Source organism: Haliaeetus albicilla, chromosome 10 (assembly GCF_947461875.1).
Source record: "Haliaeetus albicilla chromosome 10, bHalAlb1.1, whole genome shotgun sequence".
NCBI lineage: Eukaryota > Metazoa > Chordata > Aves > Accipitriformes > Accipitridae > Haliaeetus > Haliaeetus albicilla.
Window position 1 is genome coordinate 38,008,524 of NC_091492.1, and position 16,473 is coordinate 38,024,996.

Genomic DNA, 16,473 nt, shown 5'->3' on the forward strand with positions numbered 1-16,473 from the left:
CCTATGGGAACACACAGCTCACTCTGGGTATACGGAGAGGTTGCTCAGGAGACCTGGTTTTCCCAAAGTCTGAAACACGTTTGTGGAAAAATGAAGAGAATGATTGCACTCCTGTACTAAATGTGGGGATTTTCTTTAAATAGGTTCTTAAATAAGTGTTTCTGCATTAGATGTGTCACTAAGGTTTCTGGAAGTGCACATCATGTATATTGCACAGTTATGAAATGCAGCTGGGCCTTCATTTGTCTGTTGGGGACACAGACCTGCTCTTGTGATTTGGTTTCAAGTTGCTCGAGAAAGACGTGACAATGTATATTCTAAGATCTCATGACAAATGTGTAAAGTTCAGTGCTCTTACCAGGCTGGCTGCTAACTGGCCAGGAGGTCACTAACGCTTCCGCTGGCAAAGAATAAAGAAAACGTAAAGATGCTAAATCTTGGTTATGGGGGACTGTTCAACATTTAAACTTCTGGTGTCTGAGAACATGGCGTGGCATTTGCAACAGATGTTTGCTTGATAATCAAAGACCCAGTGTAATAAATTGTTGGTTAAAGAGTAAGAGTTTACCTGGCAGTTAATCCTGATTTTTATCGCTATGGACTTGAGACCTCTTGAAAATAAGAAATGCCAGTAGTAAGAAGTGTACATGTTCCTAGGGGTAGATGGATTTGGCGGCTTTGGGGTCCTGCTCATTTGTTTGAGAATGAAGTATCATGGAATGGCCTTATTCTGCACTCATTTGATCAGAGATGGCCAGTGAGATGAACAGATGACTGGGATGTAGATATGTGAGAATTTCTCTTTGCTTCTGACTTGCGCTGGACTGATGAGTTGGGGTTCATTGAACCCACTGTATCACTCAGCCCTCGAGCAGTTATAAAGCAGAGGTGGACTGAAACAGTTCTACCTACGCCACTTCAGAAGAACGTTTAGTTTGGCACTGCCTTCATCCCTGACGGCTGCTTGTGATGCCTGGAGCTATTTACTGTAGGGATGAGCAGACAAACCTGATGTGTGCTCAAACCTGGAAATCTGAATTAATTAACCAGTGAAATAACTTACGGATGTGGTAGATTCCTCATAAATTAGACTTTTCATCAAGATTGGTGCATGCGTTCTCACTCGTGTACTCTCTCTCCTAAAAACTGCTGCAAGAATCACTCACTGAAAAATGAAGGTGCTTGTGCTATTAAGGAGGAATAAGACAGAAGGATTCTACAGGGCCCTGTGGTCCTCTACCTCTGAGGCCATGCATGCTGGTCAGCAGCTTCTCGCATCCATCGGTGCTCCGGCTCCCTGTTAAGTACTACAAGATGCCTTTTGTGAGATGGGTGGCATGGGAGCAGTTCTTCTTCATGCTGAAGAACACCTTTGTATTGTGATGCAGAGCTATAGCTCAACCAAGTAGCTCTTCTCTATTTATTATCTGTGCCAGTCACAAAGATATGATGGAAAAAATGCTATTAATGCATTTGCTGCCCTGAAAATTTTCTTGTTGGCTCTTTCAGCTGCTTCGGCCAGCAGCTAGTATCCTCCAAGGCTTAGTGAAGAATTAGGTTGAAATTGCCAAGGGGTGTCTCCTCCTGCACTGACTTAGAGATGTATGAGGCTCACTCTCCTTTGTCCTTCCTTCATCCTGCACTAGCCATATCTGCCTTGTGCCCTGTCAGCATTTTCTGCTTGGGAATGGCTGAGTGGACTTTGCTCTGTTAGCCGTGCATCTTTTTTTATTTAACGGAGATCTTCAGAGTGTCTATTTGGCATAAATCAGTTGAGAATTTGCTGGTAATAAACGCAGAGGAGGGAAAGAAAAGAATACTTGGAGTCCTCCGTTCGCTTCTCTTGGCAGTGCTTCGTTCCTGCTCTTGGAGGAGGTCTTTTGCTCGTCCCTGAATTGGTTCAGCCCCCAGAGCACAAATGCTCTGAAGCTGCAGTCGCAGGGTTGCTGTCTGTCTCCAGAAAGTCATGTGGCAAGGGGCTCTGCATGCTGTGGAGGGCAGCTCCCCCCGTGCAAGGAGTTACAGGATACCGCTGGGGGTAGCTACAGCTGGTATGCACTGGTACTAATATAATCCCGCAGGACTGTATCCATGAGACACAAGTGTGACATGTGAGGTATTTAAGGAGACACACCTGTTCTAGGCACAGGCCCGGGTATTGCATGCCTTGGAAATGGAAGGTTTTGGTGGAGCAGGAAAGACTCCCATTTCATCCACAGGAGGGCTTTGCTTTCTTCTTTCTTCCCAGTTTCACATTATTTTATAATTCCCTAATATTATGCAATCATGTGTCCTGTTAGCACCGGGCTGTTTCAAAGGCCAGTCTAGTGTTTGCATTTGAACTTTTTTTACCTTAGTGTGTGATTCTACAGTGATTAGCAGGAGAGAACAGCTTCTGGGCTGAGTGATGGTTTGGGTGTAACTGCTCCCAAGAAAGGGCAGAGAATTTGGAGAATGTCATCTATGTGTGGGGCTGGGTTTTTCAGTCCTTTAGATAATTTAGATTTTATGTTGTGTTTACCTGTATTTTTATTATAAGGCCTCTGTCTTGCAATTCGCAGCAGTAAATCACATAACAGTGGTGTCATCTTACCAAATTTTGTACAAAAATATTTTGTCCCTTTGGTTTGAAATCTCTGAGCGTCTTTCCCTCTCTCCTTCCCGTCTGCCCCCCCATCCCAAAATTTGTTGTGAAATGGCTACTTTCCATACAGAGGAAAAAGCAAGCAAATGCGAAATAAATTTCATGGTGTGTAGTATAAAGAAATTAACTTGCTTTGATTTTTATCTCCTTTTCAAGTTAATCTGACACTTGTTTGGCAGAAGATCTTTTTTTTTGCCATTGAAAAGGGGTTGTATTAAGATGGAGGAAAAAAATCGCGGGGTCTGTCATATGACTTGATTCCATCTGTCTGTCTTGTCTTTCAAGTAGAATGGAAAATTTTCTCTCAAACTTCTTTTTTATGTGCCTTTTTTTGATGTTAATGTGGAATCTCCTAGTTTGCCTTGGTCTCACTCCACATGCCCCTTCTTTCCATGGATTCCTGCTCTTGGTGAGCAGTTCTTGTTGGTTTGGGACAGCTTCCAGGATTGGGGCCAAGATTTCTCCTGTACCTGATAGACTGTTGTGTGAAAATTCAGTATGCCTTTTTTTTTGTTTTGTTGAACTAATAATGGCTGGTGGAAATAAGGAAGAGAAGATGAGAGGCATGTTTTACTCTAGGACCTGGTTAGTTTGGGCAGTTAGGTATTTAGGGGGAAAGGTGATTATTATTCCCTTCTATAAAAGCTCTGAATTCTGCGTGGGGTGGACTGGAATAACCAGACCCTGAGGGGACAACAGATTTTCCTTCTCAGAAATGAAATGTTGTTGGCAGGGGAGAAGATCCTGGGAATGGAGATTCCTTGGCTCCAGCCTCACCTGGCCCATGGGGTAGGCTTACTGTGAGCAGGTCATTGACCCTTATGGCAAGGGGTTATAAATCCAAATCTTGTTAATCCTAACCTGAAAGATAGCTGCAGTGGAAAGAGCCTCGTCGCCTGCACGGGTGAGCAGAGGTGCTGACCAAAACCCACAGTCCTCTTTAGTCCCTGTACGCTGGCATTCACAGTCTGACCAGCCCCAAAGCCTCAAATTATTTTCCTTCCTTGTGGGCAGACACATTTTTGTACATATGAATGTGAAAATACCTTTGATTATGATACTAAGAAGCAGAATATCTCATTGTAAGGGAAGCATCATTCTCGTCTAGCTGTGGTGCCTTCCAGGCTGGCTTTGTACCTCTGCACATCACCACATTTTGCTGCACAGACATAACCTAAGGTAGACATGGCCTCACTATCCTTGGTAGCTGGTAATGGTGGGCGCTCTCCCACGCCAGTCCCTACTGGATTCTCCCAGAGTTAACTGATTTCCAACCAAAAACTGAAGAGATTTATTCTGGCTTGTTTGTGGGGTTTATTTGGGGGGGTGGGGGGATGTTGTGTTTAGTGGGGTTTTTTGTTCCTTAACTGCACCCTGCAAAATGTCCCAGCTGAGTTGTTTCCAAATACTGGCATCTCTAGGGAAGGGGTTATAAATTGCTAATTTAAAGCCTGCAACAGGATAATTAACTAACCAGTTTGATGTAAATGGCTTAATGGGGCTTTACTAGCCCCTTTGAACTTAAAGTAGCACTAAAAAGTAAACTGTAAATACCTTCAAGGAAAGTACTGGCATGCTTGAATGCAGGGCTGCTTGGTTGTAAGGAGCAAGCCTGCTCGACTTGCCAGGAATCCAGTGGCCTGTGTGACCGCAAACATGTCAAGGGGGTGAGGGGACCAACCAGGCACCCCTTGGGGAAGGCTCTGCAACTACCCTAGTTCTTCAGGAAGCATATAAACTCTGATATATCAGGCTTTCAAACCTGCCCTGCCTGCTTTGGAAAATTTAAATCACAACCTCAGTTTAAATACAACTGTAATGAATTTCATCAGGATTGAAGGAAAAAAAAACCCAACAAAAACCCTGAGGGGGAGGCAGCCACTAGAGTCCACCCTAATTTTCCTGGAGTTGTATTTGCATTAAGGTCTTTTGGCAAGTCCAGGCAGAAACACTTATTACACTTTGTTTCAGAAGACCTCGTTACCCACTGAATCTGCTGAGACAACGTACTGCAGCCCTGCAGCAGATTCCAGTTTCTGAGGCATTTGGGGGACTTTCAGAAGAACCTCTAAACTTTCATTCTTGTTGGGCTGTTACAAAATTCCAAGGGAGAAAGTTAACAATTATTAAGCATCTAGAAATGGAGATCATTACAAAGAGGAAGCATCTCGCATAGTTAGGCATTGATTTCACTTCTGACTATGCAAACTGGGGTGTCGGAGAGGAGAATTTCAGGCCCAAAGGCAGGCAGGAGTATTTCCTTCTGTCCCTCCCTCTGTGGGAGAGAAGCTCCTCCTGGTCCGAGTGCTGCTCTGCTCCATCTTCTCATTGCACATGCACCACGCAGTGTCAGAAATAATTCGCAAGAACTTTTTCTTCATTGTTCCTCTGTCTCATCACCATCTTTCACCTATTGCCAGCAGCCTTCCTGGGTCCTGGAGGATGTTTTAGAGTTTGAAGCGCAATCCTCAGTTACTACTGTGACCTCTGACACATGGGATTTAGCTTTACAGCCAGCTTTGATGAGTGTTCCTGGTCCTCGGCTGTGCTTTGCTGCCTGCTCTGTTGCACTGCCCCTGAAGACCATGAGGCTGTAAGGCTGAGCCAGACCAGGGCTGATGCAGGAAGAGGGCAAGACCTAACATTTTCAGTGGTGGCCCTGACTTGGATGGGCTAAAACAGATCATGATGCCTCATCATCTGCAATGATGGATCTATTTCTCTGCGGTTTGTTTTTTGGAGGTTTTTTGGTGTGTGGTTGGTTTTGGTTTTTTTTCTTCCAGATGGAAAAATAATGGGAAATAATGTACCACTGGCAATGTTAATGCTGGCTTTAAGAAAAAGAAGCATAAAAGCACTGAAGTCTGTTGTAGAGGGCAATGATGCAGAAGTGCTACATCTTATTTTAAAAACCATGCCTGACAGGATTCAGTCCTGCACTCTAATTCTTCAGGTGTCTATGGGCCCACTGTATGCAAAGATTAAAATGCTCTACGCGGCCTTTAGAAGAAGAGGTAATAACATGGCACTTCTTCGCTCCTACATGTTGACTGAAGAAGTTGGCACCATGGCACTACCTGCTTGCTGTGTGTGTGTGGGAGCACAGTGCAGGATTAATTTCGGGTTGATTGTGTTGGCAGGGATCTGTCAGCAGAGCTTGCCCAGCTGCCTGTACTACGCTGTAGCTGTTAATCCTTCACTTTTATGAGCACTAACCTAGATCACATATTTTAGAAAAATTAAAAATGCATGTGCTATTAGAGAGAGAGATATTTGCAAGCAGAAGAGCTCTATACACATGCAGTGTTGACGGCTGGAGACTCCCTTCAAGGAACGCCAGAACACCTTAGCGTGCCAGCTTTGATATCTTGGCATCTGACTGGGAAATGCAAATGCTCAATCTTAATCCATCATTCCCACATGCTGACACGTATCCAAGGGGAACTTCTATGAATGTTGTTGTTATTCCCATATAATTTCAGCTGTTTCCTTGCTTCCCAGCACCACCCCGCCATGTGTCCAACTGAGTGCAGTGTCTCCAAGGCCTTTTATCCCAGATCTTTTGGATTTGTTTCTCTCATGGGGAGGCAAAAGGGCATTAGTGTGCAGGTACAGCCGAGGAACAAACCCTGTGTGTGGAGGAGGTGGGGTTGTTTTTATGAGGCTTTTCTCTTTCTAACCCCCCCCCCCCCCCGCAACAAACCCTTCTGCAGATTTTTAGATTCCTCACTAAGTCCTTTAAATAATATGACAAATTAAAAACCAAAGGAACATAAATGCTTTTTCATACTTCCAGGAAAGTAAAAATTAAGTTAAAGAAAAAAGTGGATTGTAATATCCTTTCTTTCACATGAGAGGAGGTCAGAGTTGGGACTCCTCTCTGAAGTTCTGGTGTAATTTACATACCTTATAATAACCATACTTTTGTCTTTTATAATTAAAGTTTTATACAAATAATAATAAAAAATACATATGAAGAAAGCTAGCATGACTAAGAATTTCTACTGTGCCATTCATCCCATTGAAAGACCCAAACTCATTGGTCATTTTTGGGCATCTCAGTAAATTTCAGGACAGTTGTTAGCCCTGCCTGAAGCTTTGCATATCTCTCAGTGACCCAGTCTCTTCTGGGGGGAAGAAGTAATATTTGCAAGATGGCAAAGCAGAATTAATTTCTCAGCAATTTCACTATTTGTTATGAATAACTGTCTTTAAAAAACCCCCACAATAATCCCCCTTCCACTACACCTTTTGTTTTGAAACCCACCAAACCTGACACCCATATTTGATTTGTTGGCTCAAGAATAACAGAGAAAATGTGAGCAGTAAACCCTGGCCCAGCACTCTCGATGGCTACTGCTAGAGAAAGAACAAGTTATGCGGAACAGTGCTTTCCTGACCTTTCCTCTGTTTTTCAAAACATGAAAAATTTCATCAGCACTTTTTTTTCTGGCTATTGCAAATAACAGAAAGTTGTGTGAAAATTAGAACATAATGAAGACAAATTTCAGAGTGGTGTCTGCTGCAGGTCTTGGGTGTGTTCGCTGAATTGCCTCCTGCTTAGAGAGCAGCTGGAAAATCCAAGTCCTTTCCCAACATGTCAAAACCAACTTTTTCAAAGGATGCAGTAGCTGTGCCAAAGCACCTTGCCTCTTTGTAAGCAGATGCATACTATTGGGACTATCTCTGCCTGGGCCAGGATTCTCACATGCAGCTGGCTGTATTAAATCAATTTGATGAATTACTATATACTTTTTAATTTTTTTACAGGCAGGTCCCTGCTATTTCTTGTCTTCACAAGATTAAATGGGCTTTTACATTACATACCCTGTTATAAGACTTTAATTGCCTGGAATGGGTCTGTGTGTGCAATGGCTGGTCCTGGAAGGGTCTGGGGATTTGGGATTATTGTCAGGCTTCTTACACTGAGATAGCAGAGAAAGAAGGTGCGTGCGTGAAAGCCATGTTAGCATCCATGATGGAGAATACCTCATGGTAAGAAGGATGCCACCTATGCCACTTATTCAGGTTCTTTACAGGAGTTGACTATTGTTTGGTTTTGGATTTTGGGGTGGTTTTCCTGCTGTTAAAACATTCTTTGAGTGAGGTGCCTGACAAGGAAATGCCTGGAGAATGGAATAGATTAACCCTAGATGGACAGACTTGATGGGTCAGAGAAAGCTGGATGGCATCAGAACATCCCTAAGGTTGATGAGGCATATCTCTTCTTAAGTTCATGAGCCTCAGGATGTGCATGTTTTGGAGCACCTGCACTGTGCCATGACAATGCTGCAATTTATTCAGCCCTTCTCTGTGACAGAGCTGCATGTGGGTGAATAATGTGCAGCCAAGGGCCAGGGACTGAAAGCAGCTAGATACTAGACACAGGTGTATGGGAATGCACAATCCCAAGAGAGAGGTTTAAGTCCAAATGTATTCTCACTAAACATACGTTTTGAATCCTCTGGGAGTCTCTTGATGCTGTTATATTAGTGGGCTCTGCTGGAAATGGTAAGGATATAAGAATTCTATTTTTTCCTTCCAGTCCAAGGTGTAGTATCAATGTTTGCTGTGGCTGTTAGCAGTAGTTTGTACATGTATTAGTCCTTTGGCCAGATTTGATCTTATTTATGTAGCTATAAAACCGCTCAGTTGTTTCATCTGTGTAACGGAGGTTTCAGTCTCTCTGGCTGTTTTGGGTTTTCTGTTTTGATTCTGTTTGGGTTTTTGTTTTTTCATTAACCACTTTCCTTGCTGAGAGGGGAGAGCTCTATGGGAAGTGACCCAGCAAACTTTTAAAATAGCCTTTTAGTGTGTTTTTTTGTTTTGTTTCGTTTTGTTTTTTAACTCTTACTCAAGCTTTTAAGTATGTGAATTGTCTCTGTGAATTCTCATTGGAGTGTCTATGAAACCTGCCAGCCAAGCCTAAATCTTGCAGGAGGTGTGGCCACATTTGTGTTCTCAGAACTCTCTGGCACAGACACCTGGTACACCTGTGTCTCCTGCTAGTTTCAGTACTGTCACAACTTCACCCCTCATGCCTGTTTCTCTGGTACCTCCTGTTTTTCCCAAGGTTATCTTCTATAAATAGAATCTGCTCCAGCTTTTCACTCCCCCACACCCATCTTAAGGAGAATAGTTACCAATGAGATGGTTTTAATAGTGCCGAAAGAAGGAGGGTGATCCATTCTGCTGTGCTCTTTAAGGTTTTTTTCTGACAGGAAATAAATGCACAAATTGCTTAGCAAATTCCTTAGGTGACAAATGTAAACTGAGTAGCTTTTGAAATACTTAAGCTTCAGTATTTAAACATTTGATAAACTATAGATTATCTGAAGAATAAAATTGTAATTGTTTTGGCACTCACAGAATTCCATGCAAAGGTCTCACTCTGAGTATAAAATATAGTAATTTCCTTAATTGTTGTTAGACTGGTGGAGGTAACTGTGGTATCTAGTGTTCACCTGTCCAGAAACCAAACCATGCTCAACCCAGGCTAGCAGAGATGCTTTGGATGATGCAGCTATCTGTCAGCACACGATACAGCAGCCAGAAGACACAAACATTTAGAGCATTCATAAACCAGAAAAATTTCTCTAAAATGAAAAAAATAACTAAATGAAAGCATGTAAGGGTTTGAGGTGATGATGCTGACTTTACTGTCCTTTAAACTACGCCTGCAGCAGCCCAGAGCTTAATGCCTTGTAAACCAAGAGAAGTGAAAGACAAGCTGTCTCTATAGGCTACATGATGCAACTGGTGAGCAATTGCTCAGATAGCTAGGATGCTCTGTGTGCGATGAGTGCCTACAGATAGAAATGCTGTGTAAAGGAATCATTGCTGGCACACTGATACACGCTGGCAAATTAGACTGTATTTGGTGGAAGGATAAGAATCTACTACAGCTCTTTAAAATCAATCTCGTTGTGATCACCTCATGATAAAACATTAATTTCTCCAGTGTAAATAAAAGCGTAGCACATTTTCCAAATAATCTCTTAAAGTAAAAACAGATTGGTGCATAAGAGTAAACCAAGTTGGAACCACCAGTCAAACTATAGTATTACCACCCAGAGCTCACAATGAAATGGGAATGGCGGTACTTTTTCAGGTTTTACAGCCACTTCTTTGCTCGACTTTGACAATTATTTATTACCACTAATATTGTGCTTTGTAAACTTATACTGTGCTTTATGAAGTAAGACATGTTTCCTATTTTAAAGATCTTATAATCTTGTGGGCTGATAAGGGGTGTGGATTATCCCTTGGATGTTCATAAATAGCATTAGCACTAAGAGTTTTATTAGTGCTGGGTCCTTTCAAGCCTGTGGCTCTTTCGTTTTCTTAACAACACTTTCCTAGTCAAGTGCTGAAATAAGGATTTTGACACCTTGATCTTCCAGGCTGGAACAGTGTGGGCATTCTTTTGTTCTGCTTGTAGTGAAAGAGCAAAACCCAGGTGGAGTCCCAGTGCAGTGACTGTTGCTCTGCATGGGTTTAATCCACTGCCTTTGCTTGCTTCTCTCTCTGAGACTACAAATCTGGAGTTTGGGTGATGGCAGCAGAGAGCAAGCCTGGGAGGTTTGTGTGTGTGTGTGTGCGTGCACGCGCGTGTTTTAAATAAACAAACAATGGAACAGCAACTTCAACAAATTGTGAGTGGTGCTAATTTGTTATAATGCTGTCTTGCCTTCTGGCAGTGTTGATTTAGGAGAAGCTGAGCAGACTGGAACGGATGCGGGGAGCCTCTGGTTCTTTTGCTCTGGGGTGTGTATATGGTTCAGTATAAAATGCTTCTAGGGGTCCTGTCCTGAGGAGCTTTCAGATTACAGGGTAAAGCACATGCACAGACTGCCAATCCCCTTTTCAAAACCAAATCTTGGGCAAAAGTACCTTCCCCTCTGCCTTGCTCTTCCCCTTCCGCTTTTTTTAAACGGAGAGATGTTTTAAGTCTTGATTCATGACAAGAGCCTATAATTTGTGTGTTTTGAGGACTGCCAGAAAATCCTTGACCTTGACAAGAATAGTGTACAGGGAAGGAAAGAAGGAATATCCTGTGCTTTGGACTGTAGCAAAGTTTTCAACACCCTATGACCTTGCTGGGCTGCCTTTTATAACACACCTGGGGCTGTAATCCCAAGAGCTGAGAAACTGTCTGACAGAGAAGGCTGGCCAAATGTGCATGAGATATCTGCAGCCCTGGACGACTGTTGTGCAGTGCTGCAGGATAAGGATGGCAGGATGGGAGTCTTGCTGTGAAAAGGTGGATTTTGGAAGCATATGTAGAGTGACCTTGCAGCCTGTGAGCTAAATTTAAAGAAAGTCTGAAGTCTCAGGTGAAGACAGGGGAATAAAACAGTCAAAATGAGAAGTAGTCATTGAAGAGAGGCAGCCAAGGAAATGAAGAATTTTGAAAATGAGTAAACCCTGCTTTCCCCTTAGGTTATCTTCAGCTTGGACAGATTTGGATGCAATGCAGACAATCTGCAAAACTTTGAGTCTGTTAGGCCTTCTGCTTTTACAAGCAACAGTGGCTTTCTGGCATCCTCTCATTTGCCAGGCTCAGAGTTGCACAAACACTTTCTGGTGGTTGCAAAGAACCAAATAGATGAGGGTTCAGGGTGATCAGTTAAGCATCTGATTTGGAGAGATGTTTGGCAGGCAGTACAGTCTGGATACTGCCAGGACCAACTCTTAAACAGTGGTTTGCTTGAAGACTTCACTGAAGTGAGGCTTAGAGACAAAGATTTCTCTGGGAAGTACAGGGCTGAGTACATAGTCAGATTTTGGAAAAAAAGAAAAAAAAAATGGTGGATAAAGTGCAAAAGGTGCTGTATTTAAGGCATTGTTCATTTATGTTAAGGAGAACTGTTACTGCTGCATCTGTAGGTATGGATAAGGGAATGAGAGTTGGGTTTGTAGAGCAGAAGAAAATGAGACAGCAAGGTTTGTTTCTGTGCTCACTGGTATCTGGCATGTGGTGAGAGAGATGACATTTTGGTCAAAGGCTGTTACTACCCATGCCCTTCCTGCACCCCTCAGCATGGAGCTCAATGCTAACTATTACAACAAGTTCATGATATTAGCAGTACTCTGTATGCAGATGCTCCTGTGCAGACTGCTTCTCTCTGCAGAAAAGTTTGCTGAGTCCACACAAGAAATAAAAATAAGCAGGCCAATTGGGAGGCTCTTTATCAAACCTTCTCCCATTTCTCCCAGTACTCTGAGGCCCTGTTTGCTCTAACAAACCCTGTAACTAAGGTGTCTGAGTCACAGTCCCTAGTGGATTTAACACTCCCAGCTGTCTGCCTCATCCCTGTCCTGGAGGTCCCTCCCCAGTTGCAGGGACAATTGAAAGGGCCATGCATTTGCTCCAGTATTGCTGCATTTCACAACCTGGCTATCAGCTTGTACCTGTGGTGACTCAGAGCCCTAAACCAGTGCTGCAACTTGGAGGGTGCTGTAAGACAGTCTCGATTGGAAAAGGGTCACGATGTTCCTTCTTCTCCACCGTGCTGTGTGCTTTTGCCCTCTCGCCCCCACAGAAATGCTCAGCAATGAAGCTGCCACCCTGTGCACCCCCTGCCAACTGTGGCCTACCATACTGAAGGACAGGGCCCAGGCTTTTAGGACCAGAAGCATCTTCTCACTCTATGTAATTCATAGGGTTGTTGATTCTGCCTAACACTCTCTAGGATTAGTTGGGACGTAGCAACAATCCTTTAGTCACGTCTTAAATTCTTGCATTGTAAAGGGAGAATTCTGTACATCAAGGCTCAAAGGTAGCTGGGAAACAGAGGAATTTTGAATACCAAAGAGGCCTTAACTGGTGGATAGGTAGAGGGTATCCTTCCTCTGCAATAAGGAGTCGTTAGATTAGCATAAGGCATCAGAGCTGCCTTTACTACTTGCAACGCAGGTACAGTTGGAACTGAGCTTGCGCAGTTGTTGTAGGGCTGCAGAAGAGCCCAACATCTATTGCTGCTCGCTAGCTTCTGAGGCTTTATTTGTTTTGTGCCACTGCTGTGTTCCTGAGATCAACTGTGCTCTGCAGATATGCAGGAATTTTTAGTGCCTGGCTCTGCTTGACAAGATCTGCAAGGACCATGTCTCTCCTCTTCTCCTCCCACTAAAGGGCTTGGGTAGTCTTAGGCTCCTTCATGTCAGCAGTGAAAATAAATGTATAATATACAAGGGCTCTGTTTAGGAATTGGCAGGAAGCTTCATTTCTGACTGCAGTGTGATGTTCTAACAGTAGGAAACACCTCTGGTTTAGGCAGTTCTCTGCTAATCTCTGCCCTAGAGGGGAAATACAACTAGGGAGAAGAGCTTCTTGCCTCACAGTAGCAAGAAACAAATTGCTGTAATCTGGCTGTAAATCTGCATTTGAGCTGCTGTCCAAGAAATACCTTTATGCAGCATTCAGCCTCTCTTAAGCTGAGTATTGCTGGTATTGCAGAGTGTTTTGCAGAGTCCTGATGCTGGCAGATGCAGCCTGTAGTATGTTGCTTGTGTGCAGTCTAGAGTGTGTGATCTCTTGGAGACAGGGGAGCTCCAAATCCCTGGGGCTCTGGCCCATTATGCTTAAAGGTGCACGCTATCTAAATGTGGGTTGGCCCGTTCATGCTGGCAGTGGTCCGTTCAGACTAGTTCAGCAAATGCTCTTGGCTCAGCATAGCCCAGGTCAGTAAGCAAACACTCGCTTACATTCCACTTCTTCATTGTATTGACAAGATTTAAAAATCTTCAGTCTATAGCAGTCAAAACAGGGTGACCTGAATACAAAGGACCTATTAGTTTAGTGTGATTTAGTTACAGAATTGTAGGGGAAAGAATGCAGGTGGGAGTGATGGGAACACTGACCTGGGCCTGAGCCTAGCAGATGTCCGGGAAGAACGAACGATCTCCTTACATTCAATGTCCTTTTCACAAAGACACTTCCTATTTCCCAGGCCTGTGTCCTCCTTTACATTCTCTCTCATCCAACTACATTAATTATTGTAAGTCTTTTTCATTTGGCCTTTTATCTTTGAAGGTTGAAATGATAATCAATATTCTTCTAACTTTTTAAATGTAAGATTTCTATCTCCAGCATCACAGCTGGAGACATGCACCCATCAATGTGACAAGAGCTATGCAAAGTTTCACTTTGCCATGAAGATCTAAAATCCTATTTTAAATCCCTGCGAGGCTGCAGGTTTATTTCTGTTCTGTTTTTTCATGGGTTTTTTGGTTTGGTTTTTTTTTTTTTCCCCTGGGGTGGCATCACCACTTGTAGAGAGGGACCTGTGCTTAGCATCTACCCTGACACTATCCTCTTTGATAATCCTGCCAGAGCTGATTACAGGAACTCTGGGTGAAGGAGGATACACACTGCAGAGGATACCCTAGGCTTGACAAGCTGAGTGTATCTGTGGGATGTGCCTTTCCCTGACATGGAAAAGATGTTGTTGCTTTTTCCTTTGGGTAAGGAAGGGTGGAATTATAGATCTTAAGTTTTGTGACTCTCGTACCAGCTGCAGTTCACCATGAATCAACTTGATCTCCAGTCTCCAAGAACGTAGATTAAATTATCAGTGAAGCATCATTCTAAATAGGAGAGGGTACACAGTATTTTCTTTTCCTGTCTTGTACCACAGACGTAACAAAAGCCAAAGGACCCAGCCTGGTCTCAATGCCATAACATCTCTAGAAGAGCAGGGTTTCAAAGGCTTGGGAAGGGGGACAGGGAAATGGGGACAACACAGAGGATCAGCATTGAAGCATTCCTTCCATTGCCTGTACCGGGTGGGGAACCAGACCATGAAGCTCTGGCACCAGGCTTTTCTCCTTGTAGAGGCATTTCTAAATGGTGATACTTAGTTGCCTGAATTTCTGGGCAGAAGGAAGCTGGTGCAGACATCTGGGATCTGCTGTTCTTGGATATATATGGACTGGTCCCCTTTAGGCTCAGTGCTGTTGGGAGTCCTGAGTGGAGGTGGCCAGAGAGAGTCATCAAGGAACTTGCAGAGGCCTTCTGCTCTGTTTCCGTCGCAGTTCAGCAGTTCTGGGGAGATGGGTGGAGGGGAGGTTGTTCTAGTAGTTACATATTTAAGGCAGGTGGCCGTTTTAAAATGTACATTTCAATTTTGATTGCAGTTTTTTAATTGCATTTAACAGCGTCCCTGCTGGTTCTCCATTCTGCATCCGTGCAGCCACGTTCTATTGATGGCCTGTTGTGATTTCAATGGAACATCATGGGATGTACCTGGCACGTCGGGCAGCACTGGATGGAGGTGCCTTTAGCCCAATGTACCTGGCATGGTAAGCGGCAACCAAGTGGTTAATCTGCATTCTACTGCTCATAGCCTCAGCTTGTATAGCAAGGTGTTCCTGCTTGCACTGACTGGAAATCACTTTGCTCTCCTGATGTTAGTGCTTTCACGCACACAGGGCCCCTATCCTTTTCACCCATGGAGATTCCCCTTCGCTGGGCAGTTTACCATGCAGTAGAGAAGGGCCTAGCCGTGTCAGGCTCTCCTTGTTATTCTAGAACAGGAAAGAGAAGGGACTGGGAAATCATCTGACTCTTTTTCTTCTCTCCTTTTTGGGCCAGGAGCTGGTAGCAGTTGAGCATGTATTGCCCACGTACCTAATGTCCAAACGTTGCCGCACAGAGGTACCAAACAGGTGCTTGTGTCCATAAGCAAAGCTATACTGTTTCTGTGGGAGTCCTGCAAGAGCTGCTTCAGAGAGCCAGGAGGGCAGTTCTGCCTGGCACTAATTGGAATGTAACAAACTAAACAAGGGCCACTAAGTTTGCTGATGTGGTATCCTCTGCGAAATGATCCTCCATTCTCCTTCTCCTTTCCATGACCACACCTGCAACACCAGCTGCACATCCTGCTCTGTCCTGCATGTCGCTTTCTCTCCCTTCCCCAGCTTTGCAGACCTCTCCCCAAGTAACTTGACACTTTGGTCTTACCTATTTTGAAGTGAGAGATATTCCTGTGAGAAAAACAAGGGTGCTGCATCCTGTTTTCTGCCTGAGCCCACCTCACAGAGCTTTTGCTGCTCCACTGCCAATGATGAAAATGCATGTTCTTGCCTCTGCTTCTGCGTTCTGCTGCCTGCCTGCTCACAGGGGCTGGGGATAGGGAACCATTTGGGCTAACACAGTTCCTGCATTCCTCCTTATGCCTCTGCTGCTCTGGAATGTGAATACCTTTACAAGGCATCGGCTAATGACCTGCCAACTGCAGCTCCTGGGGGGAAGGTTAGTGGCCATGAAAGCCCACTTCACTGATACCTCGGGAGAGTCCTGGAAATAGGTTCTGTTGGGATGTGGGGAAGAGGAAGATCAGATGAGCCAGTGAGCAACAAGAAAGCCCTCTTCCCAGTGGGGTCTTCAAGTGCTCTAAAAAAGTTAGTTCGTCTGAAAGTGAAGGGTGCAGAAGTCATCTGTTTCAGTTTCACCCAGATCCAGTAGCAACTGGACACAGCATTTTCAATGTCAGAAGTAAATTGGTGGGAAAGAGCAATGTAGGAAACAATTGATTTAATTTTGTCTTGTTCTTCTCCATGCTCACTGCTGCAGTGCCTGCTCAGTGCAGCACAACTGCTTGGGAAGATGGAGAAATAAGTAAGCAGGCCACTATCTTTTCCTAAGTATATTATAACATGCACAGTAGGCTAACGCTTTAACAGCATCTAATTTGATACATCACATCTAATCTGTTTGTTGGTTTTTATCTGCAGTACTGTTAGTTCACTGTTCAGGTGCTCGGTGTCTAGCCTTCTCATCCATCCACAAATCCTCTACGTGAAATGAGTGATTCCTTAGATCTGTT

At 43.9% G+C, this 16,473-nt stretch overlaps 1 protein-coding gene and 1 long non-coding RNA gene across 6 annotated transcripts in view; one reads left to right on the top strand and one right to left on the bottom strand.

Annotated features, from left to right (window-relative positions):
- The window catches only part of LOC138687471 (uncharacterized), a 190,136-nt gene that overhangs the window by 91,430 nt on the left and 82,233 nt on the right, over positions 1 to 16,473 (bottom strand). The window lies entirely within an intron of this gene.
- Positions 1 to 16,473, top strand: part of HIC2 (HIC ZBTB transcriptional repressor 2) — an 81,027-nt gene that overhangs the window by 50,565 nt on the left and 13,989 nt on the right. The window contains exon 3 of the mRNA XM_069795074.1: positions 14,804 to 14,947. The gene's annotated coding sequence lies outside the window, so the exon portion shown is untranslated. The remainder of the gene's footprint in view (positions 1 to 14,803; positions 14,948 to 16,473) is intronic.